The sequence below is a fragment of the Chiloscyllium plagiosum genome, chromosome 1 (assembly GCF_004010195.1).
Source record: "Chiloscyllium plagiosum isolate BGI_BamShark_2017 chromosome 1, ASM401019v2, whole genome shotgun sequence".
NCBI lineage: Eukaryota > Metazoa > Chordata > Chondrichthyes > Orectolobiformes > Hemiscylliidae > Chiloscyllium > Chiloscyllium plagiosum.
In genome coordinates, this window is record NC_057710.1 from 1,234,051 (window position 1) to 1,245,242 (window position 11,192).

General features: G+C 46.2%; 1 long non-coding RNA gene across 1 annotated transcript in view; it reads right to left on the reverse strand.

The window, feature by feature from the left end:
* LOC122545053 overlaps positions 1–10,563 on the reverse strand; it is a 26,829-nt gene extending 16,266 nt beyond the window's left edge. The window contains exon 1 of the long non-coding RNA XR_006310544.1: positions 10,509–10,563. This is a non-coding gene — a long non-coding RNA (uncharacterized LOC122545053). The remainder of the gene's footprint in view (positions 1–10,508) is intronic.
* Between the last annotated feature and the right edge of the window lie 629 nt (positions 10,564–11,192).

The following is an 11,192-nucleotide window of genomic DNA, read 5'->3' on the forward strand; positions in this document are numbered from 1 at the left end:
CTATGTTCTATGTTCTATGTTCTATGTTCTATGTTGTAGGTTACAGAGGGACATAGATTAGTGCAGAGCTGGGCTGAGAGATGGCAAATAGAGTTTAATGTGGAAAAGTGTGAGGTGATTCACTTTGGAAGGAGTAACAGGAATGCAGAATACTGAGCTAATGGTAAGATTCTTGGTAGTGTAGATGAGCAGAGAGATCTGTGTCCATGTATGTAGATCCCTGAAAGTTGCCGCCCAGGTTGATAGAGTGGTTAAGAAGGCATATGGTGCGTTAGCTTTTATTGGGAGAGGGATTGAGATTCAGATCCACAAGGTCATGCTGCAGCTGTACAAAACTCTGGTACAGCTGCACTTGGAGTATTGTGTACAGTTCTGGTCACCGCATTATAGGAAGTATGTGAAAGCTTTGGAAAGGGTGCAGAGGAGATTTACTGGGATGTTGACTGGTATGGAGGGAAGGACTTATGAGGAAAGGCTAAGGGTTTTGAGGATGTTTTCATTCGAGAGAAGAAGGTTGAGAGGTGACTTAATGGAGACATACAAGATAATCAGAGGATTAGATAGGGTGGACAGGGAGAGCCTTTTTCCTTGAATGGTGATGGCTAGCATGAGGGGACATAGCTTTAAATTGACGGGTGATAGATATAGGACAGACATCAGAAGGAGTTTCTTTACTCAGGGAATAAAGCGGTGTGGAGTTGAGGATGAACAGGTCGGTCATGATCTCAATGGCATTATAGACGTAGTGGGCTCAATGGCCTCATTCTGCTGTATATAATGGTCTTATAATCTTTCATCCATCCTGTAGTAACTATGCCACCCTGTCCCCTTTCTTTGCAAAGGATGAAACAACTCTGAATAATGAGATCCCAGCATTAAACTCAGTGTAAATAGCTGTTTTGTTTTCATTCCTTTCGGGGATGTGACCATCACTTTAGGTGCAGCATTTATTGAGCCTCCCTCGCTGCCCTTGAACTGAGTGGCTTGCTAGGCCATTCCAGAGGGTAGTTACGAGTTAATGCTTTACTGGGAGGCTGGAGTCACTTGTTAACCAGACCAGGTAAAGGTGACAGATTTCCCTCCCTGAAGGACATTAGTGAACCAGATAGGTTTTTTTCGACATCATGTCATGGTTCTCAATAGATTGCAAATGCCAGATAGTTTTCATTGAATTCAAATTCCGCCATTTCCCATGGCGGGATTCAAACCTGGATTCCCAGAACATTGAGGAGAAAGTGAGGTCTGCAGATGCTGGAGATCAGAGCTGAAAATTCCCAGAACATTGTCTGGATTAAGATTTTCTGCATTAAGAGTCTCATGATAACACCAATAGGCCACCACTTCCCTCTCTGTAATGGCTATACAATCATTGATTGAGTGATTGATTTATTATTGTACAGGCAGATTATGCCATCCAAACTGCTTCAGAGTAGCAAAACAGAGCGCAGAATAGAGCGTTACAGCTGGAACGTATTGCCAAGAGGTAGTAGAGACAGGCACGGTAGATTAATTTAAGGTACATCTGGACAGATGCATGAGTAGGGACACAGATGCTTAAGAATTGGGCGATAGGTTTAGACAATGGCTTTGGATCAGCTCAAACTTGGAGGGCCGAATGGCCTGTTCCTGGGCTATACATTTTCTTCATTCTTTGTTCTTTGTTCTTTGCAGCGAAGGTGCAGGGACAGCAACCAATATTAACCTTTGAGAGGCCCATTCATAAGTCTGATAACAACAGGAAAGAAGAATATGTTTATACATGTATTCAAATGTTGATATCTTCTGCCTGATGGAAGGGAATATACCTGGGGTGGGAGAGGTCCTGGATAAAGTTGATTCCTTTCCCGAGGCAGTGGGAAGTGTAGATAGAGGTGATGGATGGGAGGCTGGTTTGTGGGACGGACTGGGCTGGATTTGCAACTCTCTGAAGTTCCTTCTCGTCTTGGCAGAGCAGTTCCCATCCCACGCTGTGATGCATCCAGTTAGGATGCTTTCTATGGTGCATCGATAGAAATTGTTCAGAGTCCTTATGGGCATGCTGAATGTCCTTAACCTCCTGAGGAAGTGGAGACATTGTTTGTGCTTTCTGGATCGTTGTGTGGATGTGGATATCCCAGGAAAGATTATTGGTGATCATCACTCCCAGGAACATGAAGCTGTGGACCACCCCCACCTCAGCCCCCTTGATACAGGCAGGAACATGCCCTCCATTCCACTTCCTGAGGTTAATGACCAACTCCTTTGTTTTACTAACATTGTTATCTTTACACGACACCGTTAAACACTCAGTCTCTTTCCTGTACTCTGCTTCCTGATTGTTTGAGGTCTGAACTACAACGATGGTGTCATCAACCAACTTGTCAATGGAGTTGGGGTGGAATTTGCCCACACAGAGTGTACAGGAGTAAAGTAAGGGCTGAGTACACAGCCTTGTGGGGCACTGCTTTTGAGGATGATTGTGCTGTTGCCTAACCTTCTGTCTGGGATTTATGGGTCAGGAAGTCGAGGATCCATTGACAGAGAGGTGAACCGTGACCTAGTTCTTGAAGTTTGGAGATGAGTTTGTTTGGAATTATAGTGTTGAAGATGGAGATTAGTCTGATGTAGGTATCCTTAATGATCAACCTATTAGCCCGTATTTTTTCAGTTAATTCATTTATTTTGTTCTGAATACTACAAGCATTCAAGTAAACGGCGATCAATTTTGCCTTTCCACCCTTATTTATCCTGATGAAGGGCTCCTGCCTGAAACATCAATTCTCCTACTCCTCAGATGCTACATGGCCTGCTGTGCTTTTCCAGCACCACACACACTCGACTTTCTCCCTTATCTATCCTGTTAACTCTCCTCATAGCTGTTTCTGTATGTTTGTACACTCTGACCCTTCCTGTTCTATGCTGCATTTCATTCCCCCAACAGCTCTCCTGTAATTGGTGGGATATCCTCTTGCTTTGGAAGCTGACAATTCCTCTCTCCCAAATTTGACGCCCACCACACACCCACCCTGCCCCCCCCCCAAAACAAAAAAAACATTCCAAAAGCTCTTCCCTTTCCTCTCAGGCTGTGCCCTCTGGTCCTAGTCTCTCCTACCAATGGAAACATCTTCCCAACATCTACTCTGTCTAGGCCATTCAGTATTCTGTAAGTTTCAATTAAATCCCCCTCATCCTTCTAAACCCCATCCAGTATAGACCCAGAGTCATGAAACATTCCTCATATGTTAAGCTTTTCATTCCATTGTCGTGACCCTCCTCTGGACACACTCCAGGGTCAGTACAGCCTCCCTGAGATATGGGGCACACAACTGCACACAATACTCCAAATGTAGTCTGACCAGAGCCTTACACAGCCTCAGACGTACATCCCTGCTTTTATATTCAAGTCCTTTCAAAATAAATGTCATCATTGCATTTGCCTTCCTATCTACTGACCTTAAGAGAAACCTGGACGAGAACTCCAGGTTTGCACTTCATATTTCTGAATTCACTCCCCTTTTAGAAAATAGCCCATGACCTCACACTTTCCCACGTTGTACTCCATCTGCTACTTCTTTGCCCACTCTCTGAACCTGTCCAAATCCTTTGGCAGCCTCCCCACCACCTCAATGCTACCTGTCACTCTACCTGTCTTTGTAGCACCTGCAAATTTAACCTGAGTGCCCTCAGTTCCTTCATCTAGATTGTTAATGTATGCAGTTAAAACTTGTGGAGCATCCGTAATGCTGAGGGGATTGTGGATAGCATGGTTAGTGAACTGGTCACCCCGCAGGTTAGAATTGCTGAGGGAGACAGGGAATGGGTGAGCAAAAGGCAGAAAAAGATTAGGAAGGTGGTGCAGGGTACTCCCTGCGGTTATCTCCCTCAAAACAGGTTTACTGTTTTAGATACTGCTGGGGGAGATGGCTCACGGGGAGGGCAGCAGTTGCCAGGATCATGGCACCGTGGCGGGCACTGCTGTTCAGAAGAGTGGGAAGAAGAGAGGAAGGGCTAGAGTCATAGAGGATTCAACTGTAAGGGGAGTAGATAGGCCGTTCTGTAGCCGAAAACGTGACTCCCGGATGGCATGTTGCCTCCCAGGTGCTCAGGTCAGGGATGTCTCAGATCGACTGCAGGACATTCTGAAGGGGGAGGGTGAACAGCATACAGGCATCAATGATATCGGTAATAGATGGGATGAGGTCCTACAAGCAAAACTTAGGGAGTTGGGAATAGAGTTAAAAAGTAGGATCTCAGAGATAGTAATCTCAGGATTGCTACCAGTGCCACAGGCGAGTCAGAGTAGGAATATTAGAATATTCAGGATGAATGCACAGCTTGAGAGATGGTGCAGGAGGGAGGGGTTCAGATTTTGGGACATTGAAACTGGTCCTGGGGGAGTTGGGACGATTACAAATTGGACAGTCTACACCTGAACCAGACAGGAACCAATGTCCTTGGAGTGCTTCTTCTAATATTGAGACTTGGTTGAGGGAAGGGCATGATTGGCAACTAAACATCCCAGGGTATCGATGCTTCAGGCAGGATAGAGAGGGAGGTAAAAGGGGTGGAGGAGTTGTATTACTGGTCAGAGAGGATATCACAGCTGTGCTGAAGGAGGGCACCATGGATGACTCGCGCAGTGAGGCAATATGGGCAGAGCTCAGAAATAGGAAGGGTGCAGTAACAATGTTGGGGCTGTACCACAGGCCTCCCAACAGTGAGTGTGAGATAGAGGTACAAACAAGTAAACAAACTATGGAAAGATTCAGGAGCAACAGGGTGGTGGTGACGGGAGATTTTAATTTTCCCAACATTGACTGGGATACACTTAGTATTAGAGGTTTAGTTGGAGCAGAATTTGTAAGGAGCATCCAGGAGGGTTCTAGAGCAGGATGTAAATACTCCAACTCGGGAAGGGGCCATACTGGACCTGGTGTTGGGGAATGAGCCCGGCCGGGTGGTTGAAGTTTCAGTAAGGGATTACTTTGGGAATAGGGATCACAATTCCATAAGTTTTAGGATACTCATGGACAAAAGACGAGAATGGTCCTAAAGGAAGAGTGCTAAACTGGGGAAAGGCCAACTATACCAACATTCGGCAGGAGCTGGGGAATGTGGATTGGGAGCAGCTGTTTGAAGGGAAATCCACATTCGATATGAGGGAGGCTTTTAAAGAGAGGTGATTAGACTTCAGGACGGACATGTTCCTGTGAAAATGAGAGATGGAAATGGCAAGATTAGGGAACCATGGATGACAAGTGAAATGAATAAGACTAGCTTAGAGGAAAAGGGAAGCATACATAAGGTCTAGGTGATGGAAAACAGATGAAGCTTTGGAAGAATATCAGGAAAGTAGGACTAATCTGAAACGAAGAGTTAAAAGGGTTAAAACGGGTCATGAGATATCTTATCAAACAGGGTTAAGGAAAACCCCAAAGCCTTTTATTCGTATATAAGGAGCAAGAGGTAACTAGAGAAAGGGTTGGCCCATACAAGGTCAGAGGAGGGAAGACATGTGTAGAGTCTGAGAAAATGGATGAGATTCTTAACGAGTACTTTGCATCGGTATTCCCCGAGGAGAGGGACATGGTGGATGTTGAGGTTAGGGATAGACTCTAGTTTGATTACTTGAGGTCAAGTCAGCATAAGGAGAGAGGAAGTGTTGGATATTCTAAAAGGCATTAAGGTGGACAAGTCCCCAGGTCCAGATGAGATCTACCTCAGGTTACTGAAGGAAGCAAGAGAGGAAATAGCTGGAGCTTTAGCAGATATCTTTGCAGCATCCTTGAACATGGGTGAGGTCCTGGAGGACTGGAGAATTGCTAATGTTGTCTCCTTGATTCAGAAGGGTAGCAGGGATAATCCAGGTAATTACAGACCTGTGAGGCTGATGCCAGTAGTAGGGAAGTTGCTGGAGAAGATACTGAGGGATAGGATCTATTTGCATTCGGAAGAAAATGGGCCTATCAGTGATAGGCAACATGGTTTTGTGCAGGGAAGGTCATACCTTACCAACTTAGTAGAATTCATTGAGGAGGTGGCAAAGTTGGTTGATGTAGGAAAGGCTGTCATGTACATGGACTTCAGTGATGTGTTTGATAAGGTTCCCCATAGTAGGCTGATGGAGAAAGTGAAGTCTCATGGGCTCCACGGTGGATAGAAAACTGGCTGGGCAGCAGGAGACAGTAGGCATGGAAGGGAGCTTCTCAAAATGGAGACCTGTGACCACTGGTGTCCCACAAGGATCTGTGCTGGGACCACTGTTGTCTGTGATATACCTCTTGAGGAGGGTGTAGGTTGCCTCATTAGCAAGTCTGCAGATGACACTAAGATTGATGGAGTAGCAGATAGTGAAGGGGATTGTCAGAGAATGCAGCAGAATATCGATAGATTGGAGAGTTGGGCAGAGAAACGATAGATGAAGGTCAATCCAGGCAACTGCGAGGTGATGCATTTTGGAAGATCCAATTTCAGAGCAAACTGTACAGTAAATGGAAAGGTCCTGTGGAAAAGTGATGTCCAGAGAGATCTGGGTGTTCAGGTCCATTGTTCCCTGAAGGTCAATAGTGTGGTCAAGAAGGCATAGGGCATGCTTTCCTTCATCAGACAGGGGATTGAGTACAAGGGTTGGCAGGTCATGGTACAGTTGTAGAAGACTTTGGTTTGGGCACATTTGGAATACTGTGTACAGTTCTGGTCACCACATTACCAAAAGGATATGGATGCTTTGGAGAGGGTGCAGAGGAGGCTCCCCAGGATGTTGCCTGGTATGGAGGATGCTAGCTAAGAAGAGAGATTGAGTAGATTAGGATTATTTTCATTAGAAAGACGGAGATTGAGGGGGACCTGACTGAGGTCCACAAAATCATGAGGGGTATCGACAGGGTGGATAGCAAGAAGCTTTTTCCCAGAGCTGAGGTCTCAATTACTAGGGAGTACAAGTTCAAGGTGAGAGGGAAACGTTTTGGGGAGGTATGCATGGAAGGTTCTTTATGCAGAGGGTGGTGGGGGCCTGGAACGCGTTGCCAGCGGAGGTGGTAGAAGCGGGCATGATAGCATCATTGAAGATGTATATCTGGACAGATACATGAATGGGCACGGAGCAGAGGGATAAGACCCTTAGGAAATAGGCGACAGGTTTAGTTAGAGGATCTGGATCAGTGCAGGCTTAGAGGGCCGAAGGGCCTGTTCCTGTGCTATTATGTTCTTTGTTCTTTGTTCCTTGACATTGGTGAGCCCACTTTTTGAGTACGGTGTGTAGTTCTGGTCACCCTGCTGTGGGAAGGGTATTATTAAACTGGAGAGCATTCAGAAAAGACTTACAAGAGTGTTAGTGGGACTGGAAGGTTTGTGTTATCAGGAAAGCCTTTTGTTCCTTGGAGCATAGGAGGTTGAGGGGTGACCTTGTCGATGTTTAGAAAATTGTGAGGGACACCGATAGGACGGATTTAGAAAGCCCAAAACTAGAGGGTCCAGGTTTAAGGTCGGAGGGGAACTTTTTCATTCAGGGGGTGGTGCAGATATGGACTGAACTGCCAGAGGGAGTGGTGGAGGTGAGTACAAAATTTAAAAGATATTTGAAAAGGTACATGGATAGGAAAGGTTTGGAGGGATTGGGGCCAAATACAGGCACATGGGACTGGTAATGGTGGGCAAGTTGGAGCGAAGGGTCTGCTTCCGTGCTGTGTTATTCTGTGACACTATAAGTATTCCCCGTGCTGCTCCTGCATGACCTCATGTACTCTTCATGGGCTCTGGAGTCAATGTTGAGGATTCATAGGGCAAATCCCTCTTGATTGTATCCCAGTTTGTTACCCCCTCTGCTGGGTCTGTCCTGCCAGTGGGACAGGGCATATCCAGGGATGGTGATGGTGGGGTCTGGGACATTGTCTGTAAGGTATGATTCTATCTCAGCTGTTGCTCTCCCAGTTTTGGTGTTAGTGAGGGGGGCTTTGCAGGGTCAGCAGGGCTGTTTCTGCTGCTGTCTTTTCTGGTGCCTGGGTCGATGCCAGGTGATCTATCGGTTTCATTTCTTTGTTGAGACTTCACACTGATTGGTTCAAGCAAAGGGCTTGCTCGGCCATTTCACAGGGTGGCTAAGAGTCAGTCCCATTACTGTGGGTCTGGAGTCACATGGAGGCCAGACCAGGTGAGGATGGCAGATTTCCTTCCCCTAAGGACACCAGTGAACCAGTTGGGTTTTTCTGACAATTGCCTGTGGTTTCACAGTCATCACAAGACTCTTTGTTCCAGATTGAATGTCTGCCCTGGTGGGATTTGAACCCATGTCCCCAGTCCGTTTGGCTGTGGCTCACTGTGGATTACCAATTTGGTGACATTATCACTGCGCCACCACCTTCCCTTTATCTTAGGCTGGGGATAAATGCAGATTGACTTGACTCCATGACCTGCTTCCTCAGTTTACATGACAAGGAGCTCTTCAAACTGCTTGACTATGAACTGGTATGTTGCTCCAAGTCAGCACTCACCTCATGTGTTTCCGGGAGGTGAAGGTGACTCCATTAAACCTTTCTGAATCTGCTTTGTGCTGGAGAAGCTTGTCCTTTGGAGTGCCCAGCAATGGGCTCAGGGTGTTGATGTTCCCTTTGTACTGGGTTAGGATCAGTAACAAATCGCCACAAACATTCTCTCACAGCCCAGGGAAGCAAATCCAACTTGGCCCAGCTAACGACAGTGGACAATTGGGGAGAAGGAACATTGAACACAGAACAATACAGCTCAGCAACAGGCCCTTCGGCCCACCATGTCTGTGATGGACATGACACGATTCTGAATCAATCCCATCTGTCTGTACTTGGGCTGTTCATGAGTCGATGGAAATGCCTCTGAAATGTTGCTATCATATCTGCTTCTGCAACCTCCCCTCACAGCACGTACCAGACACATACCATCCTTTGATATCCTTCCTCACTCTCCATAACTCCACCAATTTTTGTGTCATCTGCAAACTTACTAACCAGAATGTGCATCCAAATCATTGAAATAAATTAGAAACAACAGATATCCCAGCACTGATCCTTGTAGAACATCCCTGGAGGGAGATCTCCAGTCAGAAAAACACCCTTCCATTATTAAACTCTGCTTTCTATGGCCTAGCTGGTTTAGTATCCAACTTACCAAAATACCATGGATTCAAAAGACCCAAGAACAGTACAGCACAGGAAAAGACCCTTCGGTCCACCAAGACTGTACTGGCACATGATGCCTGTCTAAATTAAAAACCTTTTGCCTCTACAGAGTCTGCATCTCTCTATTTCCTGCCTGTCAAGGTAACTCTGAAAATATTGCTATTCTATCCGCCTCGACCATCTCCTCTGGCAGTACATTTCAGGCAGTTACCTCCCTCCGTACATAGAACACCACTGGGTCACAGATCCTTAGTCAAACACCTTTCCACCACTACTGTCTGTTTTCTATGACCAAGTCAGTTCTGTTTCCATCCAGTTCTGAGGAAGGAGCATTGGACCAGAAATGTTAACTCTGATTTCTTTTCACTGATCGTGCCAGACAAGATCCACCCTGCAGGAAGCCATGCTGACTATCCCTAATACCTTCATTCTTTTCCAAATGTGCATAAGTCCTGAACCTGAGAATCTTCTCCAATAATTTCCCTGCCACTGACGTGGAGCTCACCGCTCAATAATTTCCTGGGCTATCCCTGTTGCCTTTCTTGAACAAAGGACCTTGCCTGGGCTAAAGAGGATACAAAGAATTTTATCAAGACCCCAGCAACCCCCTCCCTCTCCTCCCTCAGTATCCTGCATAGATCTCATCGGGAGAAAGTGAGGACTGCAGATGCTGGAGATCAGAGTTGAAGAGTGTGGTGCTGGAAAAGCACAGTAGGTCAGGCAGCATCCGATGAGCAGGAGAAGCCACGTTTCGGGTACAAACCTTCCTGATGAAGGGTTTTTGCCCAAAACGGTGACTCTCCTGCTCTTCAGATGCTGCTTGACTGGCTGTGCTTTTCCAGCACCACACTCGTCAACCTAGATCCCATCTGGCCCTGGGGACTTATCTACCTTAATTTTTTTCAACTCCAGATCTCCTCCTTAATATTGACCTGCCCTAGAGGACCAACATCCCCTTCCCTAATCTTGCCATCATCCATATCCTTGTCCTCGGTGAATCCCAATGCGAAGTATTCATTAAGACCACACTCACTTCCTCCAGTTCCACACATAAATCTCCAATTTGTCCTTGACTGGGCCTACCCTTTCCCTAGTTACCCTCCTGCTTCTTAGATACATATAAAATGCCTTGAGATTCTCTTTATTCCGGCTTGCCAAGGGCATTTCCTGGTCCTGAGTAGCTTTCCTCATTTCTTTTTAAAGTTCCTTTCTGCTTTATTTATCCTGCTGAAGTGCCTTGTTTAATTTCCATTTCCTAAACCTACGTATGCTTCACGGTGCAGGAAGCTCAGTTGGAGCAGGCGTGGTGTTGAACAGCAGAAAAAGACACAGCAGGGAGAATGTGCCAATGGGAAAGAGCACAGGAACTGAAATGATTACCTGGAACCTCGACCATGGGCCCACTGTCAAGACTGCCACCGAGCCCTGGGTTTTCACAGAATGGAGGAGCCCAGCCCATATCACAGTGACAGCGATTGTAATTGTTACAAACCTGAAACAAAATCCACAACAACAAAACCTCTTCAGCAACATTAAGTCGGTTTGCAGAATAACAAACAGTGACAAACTTTCGAAAAAGTGAAACGAGATCTCTAGGAAAATGATCAGAGGGTTGGTCAGATGGATCGATCAGTGGCAAATGGAATTCAATCGGGATAATTATGGGACGATGCACTCGTGCTGGTCATACAAGGCAAGGGAATCCAAGATGAACGTTAGGAGCCTGGGAAGCACTGGGAATCAGACAGACCTTGGTGGACATGTTCACTGGTCTCTTAAGGTATCAGGACAGCTGGATAAAATGGTTAAGAAGCCAACTTGCCTTGACTAGTCGAGGCATAGTGTTTAAGAGCAGGGAGGTCATGCTGTCAGACTATAAAAGGTTGGTTAGGCCCCAGCGAGTGTATTGTGTGCAATCCACATTACAGGAGGGATGCGGTTACACTGGTGTGATGGTTCTGTGCTGTATCTCCGACAGAGGGCTGTTGTCACAGTGGGGCCAAGGCTAGAGTAGGGCTGGAAAAGCACAGCAGTTCAGGCAACATCCGAGGAGCAGGAAAATCA